At 42.2% G+C, this 25554-nt stretch overlaps 1 pseudogene; it reads left to right on the forward strand.

Moving 5' to 3' along the window:
- LOC127644378 (GDP-fucose transporter 1-like) overlaps positions 1-25554 on the forward strand; it is a 99643-nt pseudogene that overhangs the window by 63564 nt on the left and 10525 nt on the right.

Raw genomic sequence — 25554 nt, forward strand, 5'->3', positions numbered from 1 at the left:
TTGTGTCCTTGAGTAAGGCACTTAACTCCAGGTTGCTCCGGGGGGATTGTCCCTGTAATAAGGGCTCTGTAAGTCGCTTTGGATAAAAGCGTCTGCCAAATGCATAAATGTAAATGTAAATGTCTTTCTTCCTATAACATGTCTCAAAATTTGTAGAATGGATTCAGACAAAGATTATTGGTAACATACAGTAATTAGCAAAGATAACACACAAGTAATTTAAACTAGGTGGAGTTCCCCTTCTGTCGCTCTCTCCACGTTGTGTCAGAGAAGCGACACTAGGGGTCTCTCTTGAGCACCGATATATACCTCTGTTCTATGAAAAAAGGCCAATGAGAAGTTGGCAGACAGTATTTGCATATCCTGCCCCCGGACATACGGGTATTTAAGCGGGGCGAATACGGGAGTTCATTCAGAAAATTTCTTCGGAGCCGATGGTCGTGTATGCAGTTGCTGCAAGTTACACACCAAGTTCCTGCTATTCCTCTGATGCTCTGCATGCTCTTGGACTTTACAGCGCACAACAGCGGCTTTCTCCTTCGTGCACCGCTGTGCATTCTTGCCCCTGGGCGCTTCGAAAGCGCAGATAAAAAAACTCTCACAAGTTTTTTTCATAAAAGAGTGATTTTATTAAAAGAGTAATTTCCTCTAAAAGACCAAAATACAGCGGTGTTGAACGTCCTTTTAAGGACGCATCTTTAAAAAGATGCCTTTCCGCCCCTGAGTTGTTCCTAGATGCGGTAGAGTGCTCTCCGCTTCAGACGGCCACAGGTGTTGTCTCGTGTGTCTGGGTAGCGATCACACCGAGGCTGCGTTTGTGGATGGTTCATGTTCTTACTGCGAGAACATGACCATGGACAACGTTGCGATCGCTGCTCGCTTTCAACCGAAAGCAAGCCACTCCAGCCGCCCCAGCGTTGCTCCTTCTTCCCTACGGGATTGAGGACGATGCGGTTGGCGATGGAGGCGATTTGGGGATGGCAGTGGGTGCAGCTCCGCCGGGTACGCCCCCTCGGACCACCTGGCCCCCCGGCACGCTCGTTGACTCCCGTCCGTGCTCGAGGCAACAGCGACTCGCCTTACAGCCAGTCTGCCTATCCTCTTGAGACCGAAGTGGATGAGCTCCACTCGTCACACCGCCACCTGCTCATCTGCCCTCGCCCCCCTCGACGGCTGAACGCGCCACGGATACACGGCAATTCCCCAGGTGGATAGGGCAGTTGCGCTCCACTTATGCCCTGGAAATCTTACCACCTGGCGGGGCCGCCCTGTACTCCCCTCCCGGCCCTGTAGAGCAACATCCTCGCTGACCGCGAAGGCCTACAGCGCCGCTGGACGCGCTGCTTCTGCCCTGCATGCCATGGCTCTCCTGCAGGTCCACCAAGCCAAGGCACTCAGAAACATGCACAGGGGTGGCCCTGATCCCGACACGCTGCAGGAACTGCACTCAGCGACCGACCTCGCACTGAGAGCGCCGAAGGTCACAGCGCAGGCGCTCGGGCAGGCAATGGCCATGCTCGTGGTCCAGGAACGTCAACTATGGCTGAACCTGGTCGAGATGCGTGAAGCTGACAAGACTCGCTTCCTCAACGCCCCTGTCTCCCAGTTTGGCCTCTTCGGCGACACCGTCGAGGACTTCGCCCAGCAGTTCTCCACAGTGAAGAAGCAGACGGAGGCCATCTCACACATCATGCCTCGCCGCAAACCTGCCGCCCCGGGCCGCGCCCCGTCTGCTCGCCAAGGGCATCCCCCTGCGGCTAGGAAACCCAGCTCTCAGCCCCAGAATGGGAACGTCTTTGGTTACGTATGTTACCTCCATTCCCCGATGGAGGGTTCGAGACGTTGTGTCCTCCCCGCCATGTCGTTGAGCCGAGCCACTGTTGTGGCCGGACCATTTCCGGCTCCTCAGAAAAATCCTGAATGAACTCCCGTATTTGCCCGCTTAAATACCCGTATGTCCGGGGACGGGGTATACAAATACTGTCTGCCAACTTCTCATTGGCCTTTTTTCATAAGTCAGAGGCATATTTCGGCACTCAAGAGAGACCCCTAGTGTCTCTTCTCCGACACAACGTCTCGTTCCCTCCATCGGGGAACGGAGGTTACATATGTAACCTAGATGATTTTAAACCAAAGAAAAGAAAGATAAACTGATATTGACATGCTATCTTTTTTGCATTAGTTCTGTGTGACAATTTAAAGCAGGGGTGTCAAACTGGGTTCCAAAATGCCTCCTTGTAATCTTCAAGAACACCTCAAGACGTTGATTAGCTGCTTCAGGTGTGTTTAATTAGTGTTGGAGCTAAACTCTGCTGGACTGTGGCCCTCCAGGAACCAAATTTGACACCCCTGCTTTAAACGATGGACAAGGTGAAGGCGGGAACCGGACGAAGCATCAAAATAATATTTTAATGTAAACTTAAACAAAAAGACACAAACATACGCGGCAGCTGCGCGTGGCTCTCTTTCTCTGTCGAACTGCCACATCCGGCTCAGCTTTATCCCTCTCCTCAGCTGATTAGCCCGATTGAGGGTCGGCCTTGCGCACTCAGGTCCCGGCACGGCCCCGCCCTCCTCCTTGTCACATTCTGGTTTAGCTAGTTTTCCATAAAGGACTCAGGTGTAAAATTTTGGCACAGCATCTATTTATCGATAATGACAGATATGTTTCTTGATTATTTTCAGCCACTGCTCTTGTAAAATATTTAGTTGTTTTTCATATTTCAAAACATGAAACATAAATTGAAGGTCTTTTAAAAATGTCCTACACTAGTTATAATTTTTTTTTGCTGGATACACACGTACCTTAGACAATATCAGAGACACTGTTGAACAATGCAGTTATATCATCCGTGTCCGCTTCTAACAAACACATTCCTCAATGCTACGTCAATGCTCTTTCATCCTGGCATGATGTTTCTCTTTTGGTTTATGCAGACTGGCAACATTTTTATCATACATGTCATGGTATTGTTTATGTGTTTAAAAGGTGTGCTGGCAAGCACGAGAAGATCATGAGCAGGTTATTCTGTTTTTGATAGAAGATCAAAAATTTCTTTCATTTCCACTTTCAGATTTTCATTTACTTAAAGGAATAGTTTTCACAAAAATAATATCCTGTCATCATTTACATATTTACCAGGTTTTGTTCCAAAAACATATGACCAAACTGACTTAATTTTTGCAGCACTAGCCCAATGAATGGAATTGCAAAAATAAGTTTATATATGTCCCTGTTATTGTGTCTTAATAGATGGGTCACTCAAAATAAACTGTATTTTTTATAGCGCTACAGTTTTTTGAGAAAATTAACCTACAAATCACTTAAAGATATCTCTACATATTATGTAGGGGCAAAGGAAAGTATTTTAACACACAAAAAAATTACACATTTCAGTTTTAAGTGTGCTGCATAAGAAGTGCTGCAATAAAAAGTACTGCAATAAAAAGTTCCAAAAATGCTCAGAAATAGATAGATAATTTAAGAGTATATCAACAAAATATATCAAAAGCTATTCTGTGAATCAAAAGCTCACAGAAGAGACATATCTCTAGATTTATGCAATGGTAGTGGACTGCCCGTCCATTTAACGCTTCAATACAATTGAAGAGCTGGTTAATGGTCAAGTGATCATCTGTGTTCCGCAACTGCTTTCGGGTCCTTGAATAACGTGTAACGTGCGAGTAAGTGCAGCCGGTGGACTTTCTGGTGCCCTCCTAGGGTAAGGTATGAATTCCAGTATTTTTTTTATTATTTACAGCGGTGTTTTCAAAACCAAAATGCATAAATGTAGAGAACAATTGTAAAATGTGTTACTTGAAGAGCTTCATGTTGTATGTCTTCTAAACCAATTTTTCCCAACTGTTTTTATTCCACGGCACACTTTTAATGACAAAATAATTCTACGGCACACCACTATCCCACATACGCTAACCATCGTCAATATTTTTCCTTTTAAATAACCTGTACATGTTTTCTGTCTGTCTTAGTTGCGTGTTTACTTGTAATGTTTAAAATTCGGCTATGCAAAAAAAAAAAAAAAAACAGTCACATACAGTGCTTGCATTAGATTTTCTCATCGTCTCATCATTATTTATGAGGAGAACAGATGAACAACAGAGAAGCAGATGAATGTTTTTCCCCCCGTAGTGACAGTGGAGGCCACTAAAACACGACATATGAGCAACACAATATTACAAAAAACAAATACGATTAAGATATGAACAAAACACGTAAAGAATGAACTGAACAGAACTCAATCAACAACTCAAATCTTCCTCCTGATCCGCATCGACTTAAACTCGTCTGTGCGTAATCAAATACATCAAGGGAGACTGATGCTGAGGAAATTGTCATTAGATTTTGCGTCTTTGTCTCAGACAGACGACTTCTCATTGCAGTTTTAATTTGGTTCTGGAGACTGAACCCAGAGTCAAGTGCCGCATCGCCCTCCACATGACAAGAGTTGCAGAAAGTGTCACAGAGAGGCGATTTTACCAGTTTGCCACGTAAAAAAGCGGGAGGTGTGCACAATAAACTTTGAAAACATGTAAGAGAGAATTTGATACATGGTGCATGGTAGAGTATTGTAAAGCACATTGAATAAATTGATACTTCAAATCAAATCAAATCACTTTATTGTCACACTACCATATGCACAAGTGCAACAGTGGGTGAAAGTCTTGTGTGCAATTCCGAGCAACATAGCAGTCATGACAGTGACGAGACATATACCAATTACAATAAACAACATATTTACACAACACAATTTACATATCAAATGTACACATTTACTTGGGGGAAGAAGCTGTCATGTAGTCACCTGGTGCGTGTCCTGATGCTGCAATACCGCCTGCCTGATAGTAGCAGTGAGAGCAGACCATGACTCGGGTGGCTGGAGTCTCTGATGATCCTCCAAGCTTTGCAGGGCTTTGCGGTTGTTGGCGGAGCTATTGCCGTACCAGGCGGTGATGCAGCCAGTCAGGGTGCTCTCTACAGTGCTGGTGTAGAACCGTGTGAGGATGTGGTGGTTCATTCCAAACTTCCTCAGCCGTCTCAGGAAGAAGATGCTCTGGTGAGCCTTCTTCACAACGGCCTCAGTGTGGAAGGACCATGTGAGTTCTTCAGTGATGTGGACACAGAGGAAATTGAAACTGCTGACTCTCTCCACCGGTGCTCCATTAATTGTGATGGGACTGTGTTCTCTGTCTTTCCTCCTGAAGTCCACTACAAGCTCCTTGGTTTTACTGACATTGAGGGAGAGGTTGTGCTTCATTGTCAGTGATCAGACCTACCACCGTCGTATCGTCAGCAAACTTAATGATGGCATTGGAGCTATGTGTTGCCACACAGTCATGTGTTTATAGGGAATACAGGAGTGGGCTGAGAACTCAGCCCTGCGAGGCTCCAGTGTTGAGGGTCAGTGATGAGGAGACGTTGCTGCCCATTCTAACCACCTGACGTCTGCCTGACAGGAAATCTAGGATCCAGCTGCACAGCGAGCTGTTTAAGCCCAGAGCCCGGAGTTTCTCATCAAGCTTGGAGGGCACTATGGTGTTGAATGCTGAGCTGTAGTCTACAAACAGCATTCTCACATATGTGTTCCTTTTTTCCAGGTGGGAGAGAGCAGTGTGTATTGTAGATGCAATGGCATCATCAGTGGGGCGGTTGTTGTGGTAGGCAAACTGCAATGGGTCCAAAGAGGTGGGCAGCACAGAGCAGATGTGATCTCTGATTAACCTCTCAAAGCATTTGCTAATGATGGGGGTCAGAGCAACAGGACGGCAGTCATTTAGGGAAGTGATTTTGGCTTGCTTCGGTACAGGCACAGTGGTTTACTTTTTGAAGCATGTGGGGACTACAGACAGGGAGAGAGACTGGTTGAAAATGTCAGTTAAAAACACCAGCCAGTTGGTTTGCCCATGCTCTGATGACGTGGCCCGGAATGCCGTCCGTACCCACGGCTTTACGGATGTTCACCCGTCGGAAGGATCGTGTCACATCCGCAACAGAGATGGAGAGTGAACCAACCTATGTAGTGTTGGCTGCGAGTGCTCTCTCCACGAGGGCGGTGTTGTTGTCCTCAAAATGAGCATAAAATGTGTTAAGCTCATCCGGGAGAGAGAAAGCGGTGTTCACGGCGGAGTTTTTATTCCCTTTGTAATCCGTGATGATGTACATTCCCTGCCACATACTTCTAGAGTCTGTGGTGTTGAACTGTCCTTCAATTTTGTGCCTGTACTGGCGTTTGGCTGCACTGATAGAGTTACGGAGGGCATAACTGGCTTGTTTACACTCTTCCGCGTTTCCGGAATTAAAAGCGTATGTCTGCGTGTTAAGTGCCGTGCAAACATCGTTGTTAACCCATGGTTTCTGGTTGGGGTAGATCCGTATTTTTCTGGTTGGCACATCGTCCTCTACCAGCGTAAACCTTGATGTCATCATCAGAGGCGGTCCGGAACATCTCCCAGTCCACGTGATCAAAACAGTCTTGTAGCGCAGAGTCTGATTGGTCCGACCAGCACTGGATCGTTCTGAGGGTGGGTGCTTCCCGTTTCAGTTTCTGCCTGTAAGCGGGCAGAAGCAGAACAGAAGAAAGGTCTGATTTTCCAAATGTTGGGTGGGGGACAGATTAGTAGCCATCCCGGAAAGGAGAATAGCAATGGTCCAAAACCTGGTCCCCTCGTGTGTTGAAGCTGATGTGTTGGTGGTATTTTGGTGCGATTGTTTTAAAATTGGCTTTGTTAAAGACCCCGGTAACAATGAACGTGGCCTCAGGGTGCGTGGTTTCCTGCTCACTTATACTCCCATACAGTTCCTTGAGTCCCGGTCTGTCGGCTTGTGGGGGGATGTACACAGCTGTGCTAATGACCGCTGTGAATTCCCTCGGTAACCAGAATGGTCGACACAGAAGCTTGAGATATTCCAGATCAGGAGAGCAGAAAGACTTGATAAAATGTATGTTCCTCTGATCACACCATGATTTGTTGGTCATAAAACAAAAACATTTTACCTGAGAGGTCTTTCGCTCTGTCCGCTCGGTGCACGGAGAACCCCGCGGGTCTGATGGCCGAGTCTGGAATCTCCGCAGACATCCAGGTTTCTGTAAGGCAGATAATGCAGCAATCCCTCGTCTCTCATTGGAAAGAGATCCACGCTCTCAGCTCGCAGAGTTGTTGTCCAGAGACTGAACATTTGCAAGTAATATACTGGGTAGCGGGGGTCGATTTGCACGACGTCTTACTCTGATAAGAACGCCGGCTCTTTTTCCCCTTTTCCTTCTGCATTTCCGAGGCCAGGCAGCCCAGACAAATGGCTCCGCTGGCGTGTTTGTAAACAGCGGGTCGGCATTGAGGAATTTGAAGTCCAGTTTTCGGTGTGTAATTGCTGAACCAATGTCCAAAAGCGTTTGTCTGTCGTATGCAATAAGGCAGACAACATCCAAGACAAAAAAACAAAAAACTGTAAACAAAACAAACAATAAACTGCAGTGTTGTGTCGGAGCACGCAATGCAGCAGCCATACAAGGCGCCATCTTGAGTCCATCTGTGGACTCAAGGTGCAGCATGATGTTTAATAAGTAATAAATCAAAGTACAAAAACAAGGTAAACACTGGAACAAGGCAAAACTAGTGTAAGAGCCATTAGTTATGTGTTTCTTTATATAGATGTGGAATAAGTAATTGTGTGCATTAAGCATTCTTAAGTAATTATACGTAAATAATTTAATATGTGTAATATAATATTTCTTAGCAGCAATGACATCGTGTCCAGAAACGATGGTTAGTGTTTTTTGTGATGCAATATGGGAGCATTTTTCCAGTTAATTTTGTTATTAAGCTTTATCTAAAAGAAATGTATGGACTATTGAATGTTATTCGAGTTCAAATCACGCTCACACAGAAAGAAGAAGCAACAAGAAGGAAATTTGGATGGATTGATATCACAAGTTAAGTAAAAAAAACTCGCTCGGTGGATATGGAAAGTGAAACTGAAAGTGCGGGGACGGCGCGCTTTGAATCGACGACAAGGACATCATCGATAAAGGCTCGTCTGTGAGTAAACAGAAAACGTCATGGTCGCTGATTATTAATAGTGGACACTAGTGCTTTATTCTTCGTGGATTTAAAACTTCATCGCATAGAAGAACGTCGTCTCTAATTAAAGTTACATTCTTTGAAGGAGGTAATGGACATTAAATCAGCTATAAAGTTTACTCAATGCATGTATGAAGAAGCTGAAATGCATATGTTTGATACAGAAAGGTTGATGATTGATGATGACAATCTACAGAATGTACAATATTTGATGCAACTTGACTTTGCACAATTGGTAACAGAGTTTACTGATTTAAATGTGCAAGTTCAAAATCTTTTGCCTGAAGATGAAAAGATTGCTGATCAACAAAATTGGTTTCAGCCTAAAATTGATTCCCTGAGACATTTTGAAAAGAAAACAGAAAATTGGATAGCTGCTGCTAATGATAAAAAAGGCCAAAATGAACAAAATCAGAAACATTGTTCCTTGTTGATGGGAAAGTCAAGGGTTAGCCCACTCAAGCAAATAACAATCCCTGGACTTGAACTGACAGTAGCCACTGTAGCCGTCAAAATTGACAAAATACTAAGACAAGAGCTTCAAATCCCACTACAGCAGTCTGTTTTCTGGACAGACAGATCTACAGTGCTCAGCTACATTGGCAATGAGAGTGCTCACTTCAAAACCTTCGTAGCAAATAGGATCTCACTTATATGAGATGCTACTACTCCGTTACAGTGGAGGTTTGTTAAGACATCTCAAAATCCTGCAGATCAAGCTACTAGAGGTCTTAAAGCAAAGAACTTTGTGCTAGCAGAATCATCGATTAAAGGGCCCAATTTATTGTTGAAACCAGAAAAAGAATGGCCCCCAAAGACCAGATCAAATGAGTCAAGGTGCACAACAAGACCCTGAAATCAAAAATGAAATCAAGGTCAACATCCTCAACATCAAAGGAAACAATGACATTAAGTTAACTGATTACTACTCTAACTGGTTTCATCTAAAAAAGGAAGTGGAATGGATGCTAAGACTCAAAGAAATACTTTTACAATTAAGTAGCTATTTCTTATTCATAAATGTTCAAGTTTAATGGCTCTCAGTATTTGTAAATGAATATGATAATTGTTTTGTCTCCTGCCCAACCAATTAGGGGCCGGATGTGTAAGAGCCATTAGTTTCTTTATATAGATGTGGAATAAGTAATTGTGTGCTTTAAGCATTGTTAAGTAATTATAAGTAAATAATTGAATATGTGTAATATAATATTTTTTAGCAGCAATGACGTCATGTCCGGAAATGACGGTTAGTGTTTTTTGTGATAAATATGGGAGCGAGACCGTGTAACATTTTTCCAGTTAATTTTGTTAATAAACTATATCTAAAAGATGTTTCTGGACTATTGAATGTTATTCGAGTTCAAATCACGCTCACACAGAAAGAAGATGCAACAATAAGGAAATTTGGATGGATTGCTATAACAACTAGGGACTAGGAAATAAAACAGAAGACAGAGGATAATCACAAGACATCACAACATAAGGATGCCATCGTGTAGCCTGGCACTTCTATTCAGTTAATTTGAAATAACCCTCAAAAAATCCTCTGTATAATACTCACCCACTGATTTTGATTGCATGGTGGTTTTTAAAGACCACTTGTCTCCCTCCATATCATTTTCCAGTTATTTAAAATCAACTTTTATTTTAAATGCTACCTTACAAAAAAATCTTAATTTTCACACGTCCTCATAGATTGTCTATGTCCTTCAGTTGCGGTCATTCAGTTATTATACATTTAACATGATTTTGATCCTGTTTGAATATCTTGTGTACTTGAATTATATTTTATTGACTGAACATTAATTCTATTATTTATTTCTGTAAACCCACATTACTGATTAAAAATGTTTTATTACCTTTTTAACCCTCTGGGGTCTGAGGGTGTTTTGGGCCCTGGATAAGTTTTGACATGCCTTGACATTTGTGCTTTTTTCAGTTGCTTAAAAACATATTAATGGCTAAAGTCTGATAACACTGTATTCAGCACAAACTATACTACAATAATATGTGAGCAACATGTATGTACAGGTTTTTATTTTTTGAGAAAATAACGTTTATGTGTGGTTTTTGAAAAAACTAAAAGTTTAAGTCACTGAAATAAAGCCATATAACACATACTCAACATTTGTCCACAATACTTTTGAGAACTGGATGTTGTAGCCTAGAGTTTTTGCAACAAAATGATGTGAAAATCATCCTGATCACTAATTCATACAAAACAATATAGTAATGCGAGGAGGTGTGAACTATCATGAATATTGATTGTAATTCACACCTAAGGACACAAAGACCACTCCTCTGGGCCTATCAATGAAGAATGTAACAGAAAGAGAATGAATGTGAGGAGACTTAATGATCAAAATCAAGTTTTAAGTTAAAAGAAGTAATCTGACTATATATTTTCTTTACATAAAGACTTTACTTAATTTTAGACCTACACTACCATATAAAAGTTTTAGAAGAAGTATTCTGCTCACCAAGACTGCATTTATTTGATCCAAAATAGAGTAAAAACATTGTGTGAACTCTTTTTACAATTTAAAAGATCAGTTTTCTATTTAAATATATTGTAAAATGCAATTTGTGATCAAAGCTGAATTTTCAGCATCATTACTGCAGTCTTCAGTGTCACATGATCCTTCAGAAATTATTATAATATGCTGATTTTCTAATATGCGCATATTTAAAGTGCATTTTACTCATTTACACCTGAACAGATATTTGCAAGCACAAGCTTTGTTGATGATAATGAGGCAGCATAGATAAATTATATTCTAACATTCATATAATTTTATATCATATTACATATAATATTTATATCATACAGCATACAATTTAAATACCTGCTTTAGCAGAAACAGAATTTAAATGTAACTAAAACTTGCTTATTAGGACATTTTTTAAATGTCAATACTCTGAATCCTGGCTGGCAAGTCTGGAAACAGCCCCAGTAGTAAAATATGTACATGTTTATATAAAATAGCATGTCAACTAATTCAAACTAAATGACTTACTCGTCCGAAATTGTATCCTCGGCTGGATCAAGTCTCTCTTCAAAATACAAACGTTCATCGGAGTCCCGCTCTTCTTCTGAGAAAAATGTTAACTCTTCGTCACTATCCAGGAGGTTCCTCGCCTGTGTAGCGTTACAAACACGCAGAAAAATGAATGAAATGTGTTTACATGAAACCTCACAGTCCGGGGTGTGTACATTTGTGTTGATTGTCTCAGTACATTAGCGTATGAATGGCGCGCTCTGCTGGTGGGTGTGATCACATTAGAGATAATTAGATGGACCAGTAAAAACTGCACATCGCTTTGTTTCATACAGATTTCATTGAAGGAGAATATTTGTTAAAAGTAGACATTTTAAGCTTTCTTTATATGTTTCATGTTTGTGTGATAAGTAATCGCAAATAAAAGTAGACCCTTTATAGTCTCTAATGATGTCTTACACTTATCTGTCTACCCAAAAATTACAGAGTATTTTAAGTTGTTTCTGCTGTAATGCCGAAAATATCCAGCAGGACGCGCCGGCATCCAGAGGGTTAATAACCAGATTATCTTTTAATAATATACATAGTTTGTAATTATGTCAGTTAAAACATGATTTAAATATCTATTTATGCATGTACCATATCCTTAAAAACTGTCATTACATACTTTTGCACTCTTATACATTCTTAACAGAATCCCTCCCAACAGATTCTTTTAAAAGATCTTTTGTTTTTGGATGCTTGTCTTATATATATATATATATACACACACATCTTGCCATTTTCGTGCATGCATGCACATTATTAAAGTTATTTTGACTGTTTAGCCGGTGCCCGCCTCCTCCTTGCCCACCTGGACCCTTTACAGTTAGCCTACACTGCCTCATTATTAGTGCAAATTGTTCCTTAAGTGTTAGTAGTAATAATGCACACCATTTTGATATGGAATGCTATTTAATTTATCACTGTTATATATAATGTGTGCGTGTGTACATTGTGATTGTGTTCTATTTGTTTTGTATATGCTTTAATAAACTAAATGTATAAGCAGCATAAAAAAACGTTTTATTATTATGATTAATAATAGCATTTCATCTGTATGTATGACAGTAAAACCAACTGCAAAATGTTCTTCCTGGAAACAGTAAGACATCCATTGGATTTGCAGTGAAAATTTTATTTCAAATGATTTTATTAATAGGTTTGAATTTCAATAGCATATATTCTGCCATAATTCTGTAAAATAAAATAAAATCAATTCTAGGAACCAGTAACAAGACACAGTCTTTGGAGTTGAGACAGAAGACTAAGAGAAGCTTAAAGCGCCTGTCAATAAACGCCATGATACAGTGGAGCCAGGCAGATGCCTGTGAGATGTGTCTGTCCATGAGTGACTTAACCACACACGCACACACAAGCGTAAACACCTACTCAAATCTCCTATACCCTCATATCAACATGACTACCTGAATATTCAACCTGTCATGTGCCTATGCCTTGTGGCTTCTTCAATGTAAATAAACCCCTTTTGAATTTAACCTGGCTGTTTGGATCCTATCCTGTTCTGACCGACACACCGGGAGGCGAATGGATAATTAGGAACCTCCTTAGTATACCGCCTTTGCTCCTCCCCCAAATTATCAAACATTGTGGTCCTTCGAGCCAGATCCAGTCATTCCCCTGGATAAAGAGGATTCATCAACCCTAATATGCAGCAACAAGGGGTATATGCAGATGGCGGGAGGCCTCAGTGGCACGTCCACCCTCCAACTTACTTAGAGGTCTGTGAGCTCATGGCCACACAGCAGAAACAGGTCAGTCAGCATTTGGCACTTTATGATGAGGAGGTAGGAGGGGGTAGCCTGCTGGATGTCGGGAGAGTTCCTTCGTTATCAGGCAGAGCCTCCAGCCCTATTAGTCAGTATTTTTGGAGCAAAATGGATGAGTGGTCTGCACCTAGAGAGTGGTCACAGTTTCAAGTTCCTACACAGTCAGCTCCGACAGCTCAGTCATCCCCTCATCGCAGGCCCTGGGAAGGGAACCAGACTCGGTTCACTCCACAGAGTGCTCATATTACCCCACATAATCCTCAGCAGTCACACAGTGCTATATCCTACCCAGTTGACCTAATGGCTTTTCCTCGCTTAGCCCCATGTGGACACCACATTAAGAAGTGCCCACCATCACACCAAATAGAGTTCCTAATCCCACCTATAGTGCAGGCTATAACCCTACAGTTCCCTCAGAACAGGCTGCAGACAGGAGAGATAGTGATGGTGTGCCTAATCAGCTTGTTGAAGACTCTGTAGAGCCAAGAGCAGGTGTTAGACTTACTGGGCAAGATGCTCAGTGATATTCAAGTAATAAGAGATCAGATCCAGGCAGGCTCACCTCTAAAGCCCCTTATCTGTTGTGATCTCTAGCTCAAGGGTCACGAAAGTGAAACTGTCATTCCTACCATAGAGGAGGTCTGCCACCTAATGATTACAGTAATTGGGGTCCTGCTCCTAGCCATCATGCAGGTCCGACTCCTGAGCGCTGTTAGGGTTACACGTTTGCCTTCTGAATGGTCACGCTATGACCATAAGCCACCTATATGCCCTGTGCCTGCTTACACAGTTGTTTGTCCGTATCCTGGGTGGAGAGAGAGAACATATCATGGTCCCACACCAAAAATTCCTGACTTTAGTACAGAGGACCCGAGTGAGTTCACTAGTCTCAAGATCGCCATAGAGAACCTCCTACCCCTGATGCTACAGAGCTCTTCCGTTACCAAATCCTGCTGGATCATCTGAGGCTAGATGAGGCAAGGTGCACATCCCTGTACGGCGGCAAAAGTCAGAGCCCCAGGAAAACCGCAGGAGAGTCAGAGCCCTTGATAGAGCGGTCAACCACAGTTCTCCATGGAGAAGATGCTAGCCCTGTTAATCCACCTGCCGCAACAGGCCCTGTAGTTCCCTCAGTCAGTTCGAGGGCCGCCAAAGTGGCGCCTTAATCCTTCTGTCCCTACTGTGATTCGGAAGTTCACTATCTTAGTCAATGCTCCACTTTCAAATCCTTTAATAAGCAACAGATCACCGACTGGTTACGGCAGATCACCACTACTGGTGCCACGGATGTGCCCATCAAGCGGTTAAGTGCACCCTTAGGAAACCCTGTAATCTCTGTAAAGGTCATGCATCTCCAGATCCTATAGGATGTCAACACTAAGCCTATGACAGACGGTTCTTGCTTAATTTGTTCAGCTACTGCCATGTTGTACCTAGACAAGCCTGATACCGACAAGTGGTTAATTCTGTAGGTTGTCAGAGTCCTACTCTGCTACCAACGCAAGACCCTTGACATTCATGCTGTTCTGAATGACAGCTCGGAGAGGACAATAAAGAGCTGGGGGTCCGTGGACAGATGGAGAACGTAGCCCTACAGACCATTTGACAGGATGTGCAGATAGTCAATGGCTCTTTAGTCTACTTCCATATCTCACTTCTGACGCAGCCAGAGAATATATTCGAGATCACTGCTGCCTTCACAGCTGAGCGCTTAGGGCTCAGCCGACCATTCTAACCCTCAAAGTGTTACTGCAAGCCTTTGAAAAAGTGCGCCCGCTTCAGCTCATTGGAGCCGATAATACCCACCTCATTACACCTATATCCCCTGTCGACTTGAGCCCAGCTGGAGGACTTGCTGCTATTCACACCAGTCTCGGACTCTGCAAGGACCTTTGAGACTGGTGAAGAGTCCAATAGGTCCGCAGAACTACTGCTTCCTATCCTACACTCCTGCTGATCTAGCGTTGCGGAAGGATGTCGAAAGGCTGTGGCAAGTCGATGTTCTGCCCTACCTCTCTGAGAAACAAGTTACCAGATCTAAAGAGGATCAAGAAGCTATTCGCCTCCTGGAAGCAGCAATCACCTGAGTGGAGGTGGACGGAGTACTTCGTTATGCCACTCCCTTGCTACGCAGGAAATAATTCCCTTTCTATTGTGCCACTAAGGACGCAGTGATGCTTAATCTCTGAGGAATGGAGTGATGGCCCGCCCTGATCCCTGCCAATGCAGAAGTGTACAAGGCAGAGATCAAAAGTCGGAAGACAACTGGGTGGCCGTCAAGCTGTCGGAGGCGGAGAATGTGGCCTCAGGTGAGAACTGTTACATTCCGCACCAAATGGTTCACCACATCGGTAATGACCGCCTAGTATTTAAATGTTCCTTTCAATATGAGGGTCTGAACCTTAATGACGCTCCCTTTCCTGGCCCTATGTTGAGTCCTTCACTCCTAGAGTTCCTCCTACAGTTCCGAGAGCATACTGTGGCAATAAGCAGGGACATCCGTGGGATGATTAACCAGGTACTACTCCTACCTGAGGACTGGGCCCTCCCATGCTTCCTATGGTATGACATGGCCAGAGCTGACTCTCCTGATGTCTAATGCTGCGCATTATTCTTACTCCAGCGACATGTAGTAACAGTGTTACTACACAGTGCCAATCCTACACAGTGTCATCCTTCCCTATACTACTTGGGCAAAGATAATAGAACAGCAGCTATGGGCCAGCCATCGAGACTGGGACAATCCGCAGCCTGGCAGGATGAGCTACAAGACCTACCACAGATAACACTACCTAGATGGTACACTCATATTCCTATGTATCATCCAGATACCCGCCATGAGATTGGCATACAGGGCTATTGCCTACTTACATTCGAAGGAGGGGTTCCATGTCAGCCTCCAAGGAGGATTCCATGTCACCTTCATACTTTTACCCCACGAAAGCAGCAATCGAATCCCAGGTTGGAGCTCTGCGCAGCCCTGACAGGAGCACAGCTGGCAAAAGTGCTCGCGGAGGAGCTCACTCTGGAAATTGGATGAGTCACCTGCTGGAAATATTCCATGAACGTCCTCCATTGGCTGTATTCCAAGTCCTGCCGCTATAAGGTCTTCGTAAGCACCCGACTAGTGGATATTCAGGAGTCAACTGACCTACAAGCCTTGCAATATGTAGACTCGGCAAACAACCCTGCTGACGATCTCACCCGAGTCCGGAACCTGAAAGACTTCGCCAGTACTATATATACCGATAGATACAAGGCCCAGGATTCCTACTATGACCTCCAGCAGAGTGGCCCTCTCTTCCAACCCTGCACCCTGAGCTGAAAAGTATCTCGTTCTGTGGAATCATTACTGAGATCCAAGCTCCTCCTGATGAGAGGAAATATGATAGGTGGGAGGACATGGTAGAGGCTGTCGCTCGAGAGCTACATGGAGCGGCTGCGAAGGATGACTCTCCCCTGGCGAGTGCCTACCGAGAAGCCAAAACAGTTGTTCTAAGGAGGGCACAGATGGGCAGTTTGGAGTTTGACACAGACCACCAGCTCATCTGTGATGGAGGCCGCTTATGACAAGTGGAAGTCATTGATCCTGCCACTGTGCATCCTGTGGTACAGGAAACCAAATATCCCAGTACTCAATTCCTAATCAGAGTGTTTTCTGAGAGGTAGAGAGGCAGTTCGGAAGCATCAGAGGAACTGTCTTGAGAACTGTCATGAGGTTGAAGCCAGCGAAGCATAAAATGTGTCATCTGCCCCTGCCGCGTCTCTGACCCTAAGGTACGTATCGGCTGTCCAGGCCGACTTTGATGATTTCACCCCTAACTATCTCCTGATGGGGCAGCCTGATGAAGGTTTAGTGTATCCTGAGTCTGAGCTCCTATTGAGATGCAGGTGGAGGGACTTCCAAGTGCTAGCAGACAGGTTCTGGGCTTCCTTCGTACGGCACTACTTACCAAGCATGCAGGCGAGAGAGAGATGGCAGCAACTATCCCCTGACATCGCACCCGGCACCGTAGTCATGTTAGTTGACCCTCAATTTCACTGTTCCCTGTGGCACATCAGAAAAGTTAAGAGAGTCTTCCCGGGTACAGATGGTCATGTCCGAACAGCTGAGATAGAGATAAATAACAAAGTATACACTCGGCCCATAGCATGCCTAATAGTTCTCCCTGAAATTCTCAAAGGGGAGGACGATTTCCATTTTCCAAAGGGACATATTTGCGCACAATTTTGGGGCGGCAATGTTGGAATGGTGGAGCTTAGAGTGCCTGTCAATCACCGCCATGATACACCGGAGAAATTCAGATGAATTTCTGAATTTTCTGAATTTATTGAAAGGATAGCCCCTTGAGATGTAACATCTCATTTTCAAGGGGGTCCGACTGCAGAGTATCGTGCGGGAGAGAGAGATCGTTAGCGGACATGTCCGTCATATGTGTTTGTGTCTTTATTTTAAGTTTCTCATTAAACTATTATTTATATCGTCAAGCCGGTTCTCGCCTCCTCCTTTCCATTGATCCCTTTACACTAACACATATTACGGACATGTCCGCTAACGATCTCTCTCTCCCGCACAACACTCTGCAGTCGGCCTTTAAACCTCAGAGGCTTGATTAGCCTAATACGGGACCGGGTGCGTAGGATCACGACCCGGCCCCGCTCTCCGCCCTGCCACAATGTGCTTAGATAATTTGTTGTGGGTGCTAAAATATGCGTCCACGTGTGAATAACCACACACACACACACACACACACACAAACATATATTCAAATACTCTCCTATACCCTAATATCAACCTTACTACCTGAATATTCAAACTATCATGTGCCTGTGCCTTGTGGATTCAAACAAACTATCAAACAATAATAAAATAATAATTACTATTACTATCAGTATTTCATATTTGATTTAATCTACTGTTAAATGTTATGTGTGTGTGTGTACATTTCAAAGACCTTGGTGCACAGTTTGCTCTTATTTTTAAACTGTGGAAAACTCTGGTGGGGAATCATTGGCCATTTGTTTTTTTGTTTGTGTACTTTTGAGATGTCCCTAACTCGAGCAAGCGCCTATCAAGCTGTACTAGTGCATCTAAGCCAGGATTCCTCAATAGGCAGCGTCTTTTCTTTCTACAAACATATAACCTGTCTCCTGCCCTGCCCAGCTGTGAATTCTAGATTAACACTGTTCAGGCATTTCTTTACCTATTTTGGCATAACTGTTTAATTATGTTCTTTCCATGGTGTTGATGCATGTTGCAGAAATATCATCCTGTTTATATTTGAACATGTATTTTGCCATGAGTAAACAGACTCCCGAACCTAACAACTCTTTTTATAATGTCTGGCTTAATGCCTGGATAATATAACACAAGATTCTGTGATACAAATACACATGCACGATAGTGCATATTAAGATGTATAGAACAGTATAACATATGATGCATATGCCTAATATTAAAAATTATAATCACTGGCTCACGGCCTTTACTTTTTTGAAATTATTGCAATACTTTGTTATATTTTCCTCACAATAAAAATAGCAGTGTGTTTCTGAAGTTTGTTTGTGTACAGTAAAATATTGCATGTAAATAGTAGGGATGGGCGATACCAGTTATTTTCTTTTCGATCCGATACCAAGTACTTTGAAGACAAGTATCGCCGATTCCGATACCGATACTTTTATGAATTATTTATATGTAAGTGATTGCAACATTATTAATAATAAATAACATGGACATGACAACGTTTTGCTTACATTTATTAACAAGCACTGAAAACTTTTACAACATTTCTTCCAAACAAGTTGACATTAACATTTTGCAGATGACTCTGCGAGTCATCTATAAAATATAATACATATATTATGTTCTTAAAGCTGTGTTACAGGCATTAAGAATTTATAATGATAGTAAATCTCTCCCGTGTTACTTGACACAAACTATATCATTTGTTTAATAAACTTTTTTTTTTTAAATGTTAAAAATAATATATAAATGATTTAACTCAAAATATCCACCAGATAGCCTATCAGGTAACAGAAATAGATATATATATAATGAAAAAATGTTTAAAGCAAAGTATCCAGTTTAATATTCTGCTCCAAATAAAATACTGTAATAGCTTCATATCTGAAACAGTATATATTGTACAAATAATAGCTATAAATAATGTGACTTTTTGTATTCAAATAATCTAACCACCACTTTATACCTGGATAACGTTTTTGACCTCTCTGAAAGCATTCTGCTAGTGAACTCTGCCTCGAGCTAGAAGATGTGGGTCGTGTCTGTGTTGACTCCTCTGCTCGTTTCAGCTGCACCTCGTCGTGCTCTGTAGGGTGTTTTGCTTTCAGATGTTTGGTCAGATTTGTGGTATTACCACAGTGGCGTATGTTTTTTTACAAATGTCACACGAGGCTTCGTCAGTATTTACTGGAGTGAAATAGCTCCAAATAACACTTCTTTTTCGTTCACTCATTGCAGTCATGCACTCGAACACCTGTCTGCGCTAACTGACCGTACGTTCTGCTTCATTAATTCCTAGTGATGATCGCCAGAGTGTTTATATGCCTACTGCCTCTGGCGGTCAGTAGGAATTCACAGAACATGTACTAATTGTCGCAAGCGCGTCACAATTTGCTCTGGCCAACCTGTCAACAGCGCTATCGACAATTTGTGGATGCTCTGACGTATTTGAAATAGGTGGCTAAACAAACAGATAGTATCGGTACTTTTATTTGAGAATCGATCCTTTTGATACAAAGGCAGTATCGAAAATATCGATACTTAAGGATCGATCCGCCCATCCCTAGTAAATAGTCTTTTTATGGGATATTTTTACTTCAAGCTTAGTGCCGAACCTCGCTGCTATTTTTAATGCCAGGAGAATATGATATTCATTAAATAATGTATATTAAGACAAAACACCATAAGCAGCCTTTCAAAAACAGTGTTTGCAGTACAAATGGTTCAATTATATAATTTTTGGGGTTGCCAGCTGCATCTACATCTGTGAGTCATTGTTTTCTAAAATTTAGATTTACATTTACATTTATTCATTTGGCAGACACTTTTATCCAAAGCAACTTACAAAAGAGGAACACATAAGCGAATAATTTTAAGGAGACAGTGGTACAAAAGTGCCATATTACAAAGTTTCACTAGCATCAGAATAGTATTCAAAACATATACAAGTGCATTTTTTTGTTTGTTTGTTTTTGTTTTTTGTTAGTGACTAGTTAAGTGCTCTTGGAAAAGATGTGTTTTAAGTCGTTTTATGAAGACAGAGATGGAGTCTCCTTCACAGATGGAGTTGGGAAGGTCATTCCACCAATGTGGAATGATGAAGCTGAAAATCCAAAGTTTTTTGGTGCCTCTTTGTGTTGGTACAACAAGGCAACGTTCCTTTGCCGACCGCAGGCTTCTGGCAGGAGTGTAGCTCTGCAGAAAAGATTTTAGGTATGTTGGAGCAGACCAAGTGACTGTTCTGTATGCCAGCATCAGAGCCTTGAATTTGATATGTGCATCATCTGGTAGCCAGTGGAGGGAGAAAAAGAATGGTGTAACGTGTGCTCTCTTTGGTTCAATAAAGACCAGAAGTGCTGCTGCATTCTGGATCATTTGCAGAGGTCTAATAGCACATGCAGGGAGGCCTGCAATGACTGTTACAGTAGTCCAGCCTAGTTATGACAAGTGACTGAACAAGCAGTTGTGTGGCATGTTCAGATAGGAAGGGTATTATCTTCCTGATGTTGTAGAGTGAAAATCTACATGATCTTGCGGTCTTTGAGATGTGGTCTGTGAAATTTAGTTTGTTATCAATGGATACCCCTAGATTTCTGAGCGTTTCTGAAGGCGTTACTGTAGTCGAACCCAGCTGCATGGTGATGTTGTGTTCAACAGCAGGGTTGGCTGGAAAGACCAGGAGTTCGGTTTTGGCTGGATTGAGTTGCAGGTGGTGTTCCTTCATCCATGCTGAGATGTCTGCCAGGCAGGCAGAGATTCGAGCAGTCACAGTGGTGTCGTTGGCCTGGAAAGACAAGTAGAGTTGTGTGTCATCGGCGTAGCAGTGGTATGAGATACCATGTGTCTGAATGATGGGTCCCAGTGATGTTGTGTATATAGAGAATAGAAGTGGCCCAAGCACTGATCCCTGAGGTACCCTAGTAAGTAGTTGATGTGGCTTAGATACCTCACGTCTCCAGTCTACCTTGAAGGACCTACCTGAGAGATAGGAGTTAAACCAGTCAAGCACAGTTCTTGTAATACCCGATGAGGAGAGGGTGGAGAGCAGAATCTGATGGTTGATTGTGTCCAAGGCTGCAGAAAGGTCTAGCAGAATCAGGACGGATGATCTGGATCCAGCTCCATATCTGTATATTGTCAAGAACCAGGATAGTGCACATCTTGTTTAGTGTCTCAGGATTGCAACATCAGAGTAAAGTCCCAACATCAGAGGTTGCATAAGCCCGTTGGTGTCACTTCTCTCATTGAATGGGGAGTGTATATACCCCTGGTACAGTTTGACCCCCATTAATCAAAGGAAGAACAATAACAATATTAATGGTAACAGGTATAATAATTGAATTTGCAATTAGGGAAAGTGCAGGGAGTAGGTCCCGTTTGGAGATGAGCAAGAACGGTTCCATGGAGAACATGTTGTTACAGGTTGTTCATTAAAGTTTTTTTTTCATTATTTCATTCAGTTTTATTTATATATTTATTTTTTCATCAGGCAAAGCTTTGTAGTTTTGGTTTTCTGTATACAAACAAAATGTTCATAATTGTTGAATAAATAAATTACTAATACTGAGAAAAAAACTGTATATTATGTCACAATTCTTTTAACAAAAACAATCAAAACAACAACAATAATAATAATATTAGAGAATATGGAACGAGAATAAGGAACATTCTTCCTAGGAAGGGCCCTGCATAGTCTACATGTTCGACCACATGCATGATCTTGCTAAGTCATTCATTCTTGAAATACCAGAATGGGTTTGGTGTAACTGTTTCAATAAAGAATTTCTACCTTGTGAAAGTATGATGATTCTCGCTCCCCATGTCACACATCCATCTTTTACACTTGTGCATCCCTCCTGTGAAAAAAAGGTACGAATTATGGCTCTACTTCTTCAGGCCAACCCTTTTATATGTACTCAGAAATATTTTTATAAATATTTTTTATACCTTGCTCTATGCATAAACGTAACTAAATCAAACCTGTTCATTTCTACCTGATTCATAACATTTGCTACGCTAATGGGGCAAAGAATGATGGAAAAATCTTCTGTTCCAGATTCTTTGGTCCTCCGGCGTGTAGTTCGGCTGTGTCAGAGTGGAGGACACCCTTTATGTTCAGGTGTGGGTTGTTTAATCCACATGTTGAATTGTTCCCACATGTGGTGTTTCTTCTCAGGACCTAGGGCTCCTGCCTTATGCTAGCCACTGACGCTGCGTGTTCAGCTCCTCCAGTGGGGTCGCACTCAGCAGTTACCTGTCTGTCCCTCCTCTGGTGCTGGCTTAACTCGGGCTCAAAAGTATAGAGTTTAGTTACACTTGATGGTGTCATTCAGTTTTGGGCGGGGCCAGACAACCCTGCTTGTCTCTTAACAAATTACTCTGATCTGGTTTCACTTCATTCAAGGCCCAATGTTGAATATCAGATTCGGATGGGTTTGCCTGTAAAAGTTTTACGTCAATATCTTTTACTAAAGTTTTCTGCATCATAGAAACAGTTTCTTTAGCTTGATTTAGATCTGGTCTTATTACGACTTCCTTTGAAGCCATCTTTGCTACTTAATCAGCCAATCTGTTTCCTCTCACCTCCCCTGCCATGTGGCCTGCGACCTTTATGACAGCTTATTTCGTTGGCAGTTGTGCTACTCTGAGTAATTCTGCAACTAGGTCTTTGGTGTGATATGGGGTTTCCTTCTGCAGTCTTGAAATACCGCTCTTTACCCCATATGCATATTTTGAGTCTGTGTACATGTTAATGGGTTTTCCTTTCACCAATTGTCATGCTCTAATTAATGCAAATAGTTCAGCGGCCTGTGCCGATTTTTATGGGAGGGAGTAGGCCTCAATGATTCGATTAGGAAGTTTAGATACGGCATAGCCGCACCAGTATACGGAATCATTTATCTTCGAACAGGACCCATCGATGTACCGATGGTCCCCCTCCTCCAGGGCAAATGATGAAACATCTGGCCTGCAGGAAGTTCATTTGTCTAGATTGTCATGAGAGTCATTAGAAAAAGCACCTTTGGTAAGCAATTTGTGTAAGAAGATTTTCGGACCATGTATCACGGAGATCACCTACCTGGTGAGATGTGTGCACAATGAGCGGAACAATACGCTCTGCATCTTGCACCATCAAACGGCTTTGGCTGGTCTGTAGGTGCCTCCATGGGATTGTGCAAGGATCGCTGCTGCTGTACCTGCCGCCTCGTGCACGTAAAGGAGGAATGTTTCACCATCGTTGGGTAAGCCCAGAGCTGGTGGGGAGCTAAGGCTGCTCCAGAGATGCTTAAAAGCCATGTCCATCTCAGCTGTCCACTTAATGTGTTCTTCGGCCCCTGAGAGTGTGGCTTCTCTCAGAATCTTGTCTTATAGAGAGCAGTTCGGCACCCAGGCTCTTTTGCAGTTTGTGACCGAGATAGTCAACTTTCAGTTTCCAATTGCAGTTTCTCTTGTGCCAGAACGTTGCAGACAATAGTTGAGGCAGCTGTGAAGGATGCAGCATCGGGGCCAGAAACTAGAATGTCGTCTGCATATTGTTGCAAACAAGTCTGTGGTGGAAGCTTTGTGTCTTTCATCGAGGCGTGCACTACAGCGGAGAATACAGCAGGCGAGTCTCGGAAACCCTGTTGCAGGTGGCACCAAATGTACTATTGGCCCCCATATGTGAATGCGAACAGAGGCTGTGCGCATTAGATACTGGTACACTGAAAAAGGCAGAACACAAGTCGATTACAGTCAAATGAGTGTGATCTGCAGGTATTTAAATTTATAGTTGTACACACATCAGGCACCACCGGTGAGAGTGGAATGATTAAATCATTAATCTTGAGTTAGACACCAAGTGCCATTGGCCTTCTTTCATAATTAATTGGAGTGTTATATGGAGAGTTTATAATACCTTTACACAGACATTGTTGTATTATGGGACCTATACCTTCCTCCTTTTCCTTGGATAGTGGGTATTGTTTTGCAGTATACCGACATGTCAGAGCAGAGTTTTGCAATCATTGAGGCCTGCCTCGTCTTTGTTGGTGGCCCATAGTGCCTGGTCAACATTTGGCAGTTCTGTTTTGCTGCTGAGGATTCAGCAGGCGTGAAACTGCAGACATCACCACAACATCCTGTATACACAGACTGGGAATTACTGATGGGAACAGCAATTGGAGAGAGTTAGAATCAAATGTTATCTTAGCCCCAATTTTATGCACCAGATCACGACCTAATAAGCAGAATGGAGATACTGGTAAAATTAATATCTTGTCTATATGCTGCCATACTCTGCAGCAATGTGAGGAGGTCTTTAAAAAACGTAATTGTCTCCCCATGCCTAGTCTATGTGGTTCCTTTAAAGTCTTTATCTGACCTAGTTCTTCCTTCCTCTATTTGTATCCAACAAAGGCACTTTATCAATTAATATCAATTCAGTTATTTCTGGAGGTACGGTTTTGGACAGTATGAATCTATAATCACATCCAGTCAATTGACTGTGTGTTAAGTTTCTTTAAAACATTCAAGTATTGTAGAAGATACTTAACTGGGTCGGGTCATTTCTTCTTTTTTTTTTTTGCTAGTGCCTCTGACTCATAGTTAGTGGAACGATTATTGCAGTTAACATTTTCATCAGTGGTATGCAGTATTAAACATAACTACAATAGGAATTGTATGATCCTAATCATAATTGTATGGTACGATGGTATTTCCCCTCTGAAATTGTAATGGGTCAGTAGGTGTTTATTCCTTTCAGACCGTCTATCCTTTTATCATGTTCTTCATTGCGTATTGACATTGTGTTGAAAACCAGGGACCCTCTGATCTGCAACCATGCGAATAGCGTTTTTTTTAAATTCTATTCATCTAATGGAAATGTTATTACTTGAGTGCCAAGTTGTACTTGCATTTTATCAATTTGAACCATCGAGGTGTGACTGTAACATACACATATCCCATGTATGTATCAGAGCTTAAATATATATATTGTAATCTAAAAATGTCATAACTTATCAGATTTCCAAACGCAGATAAAATAAGGTATAACCTTCTTTATTTGGTTCTGTATTTATATTTCTGAACGTTTTTATACTTTTCTCTTAACAAAGGAAATTCCTTTTCAAAGTTTCACCAGACAGCTTTCATTCCCAACATTCATTCAATACATAAAAGATGATCTTTTCTTTATTCAGACAACAGTCACTTTCATCATATCCCTTTATAGGGCTTATATTCACACTTGTCCCCTTATTTACAGGGCTCGTATAACATACATTCTGTGTTCCTCTTTTTTATAAGGACTCATCACACATTACACATTCTCATATGCACTCATGCTTTAGTCATAATTCTCATGCTTACAGATACAGATACTCTCACAAGCACACCAAAAAGT

The sequence above is a fragment of the Xyrauchen texanus genome, chromosome 1, assembly GCF_025860055.1.
Source record: "Xyrauchen texanus isolate HMW12.3.18 chromosome 1, RBS_HiC_50CHRs, whole genome shotgun sequence".
Classification (NCBI taxonomy): Eukaryota; Metazoa; Chordata; class Actinopteri; order Cypriniformes; family Catostomidae; genus Xyrauchen; species Xyrauchen texanus.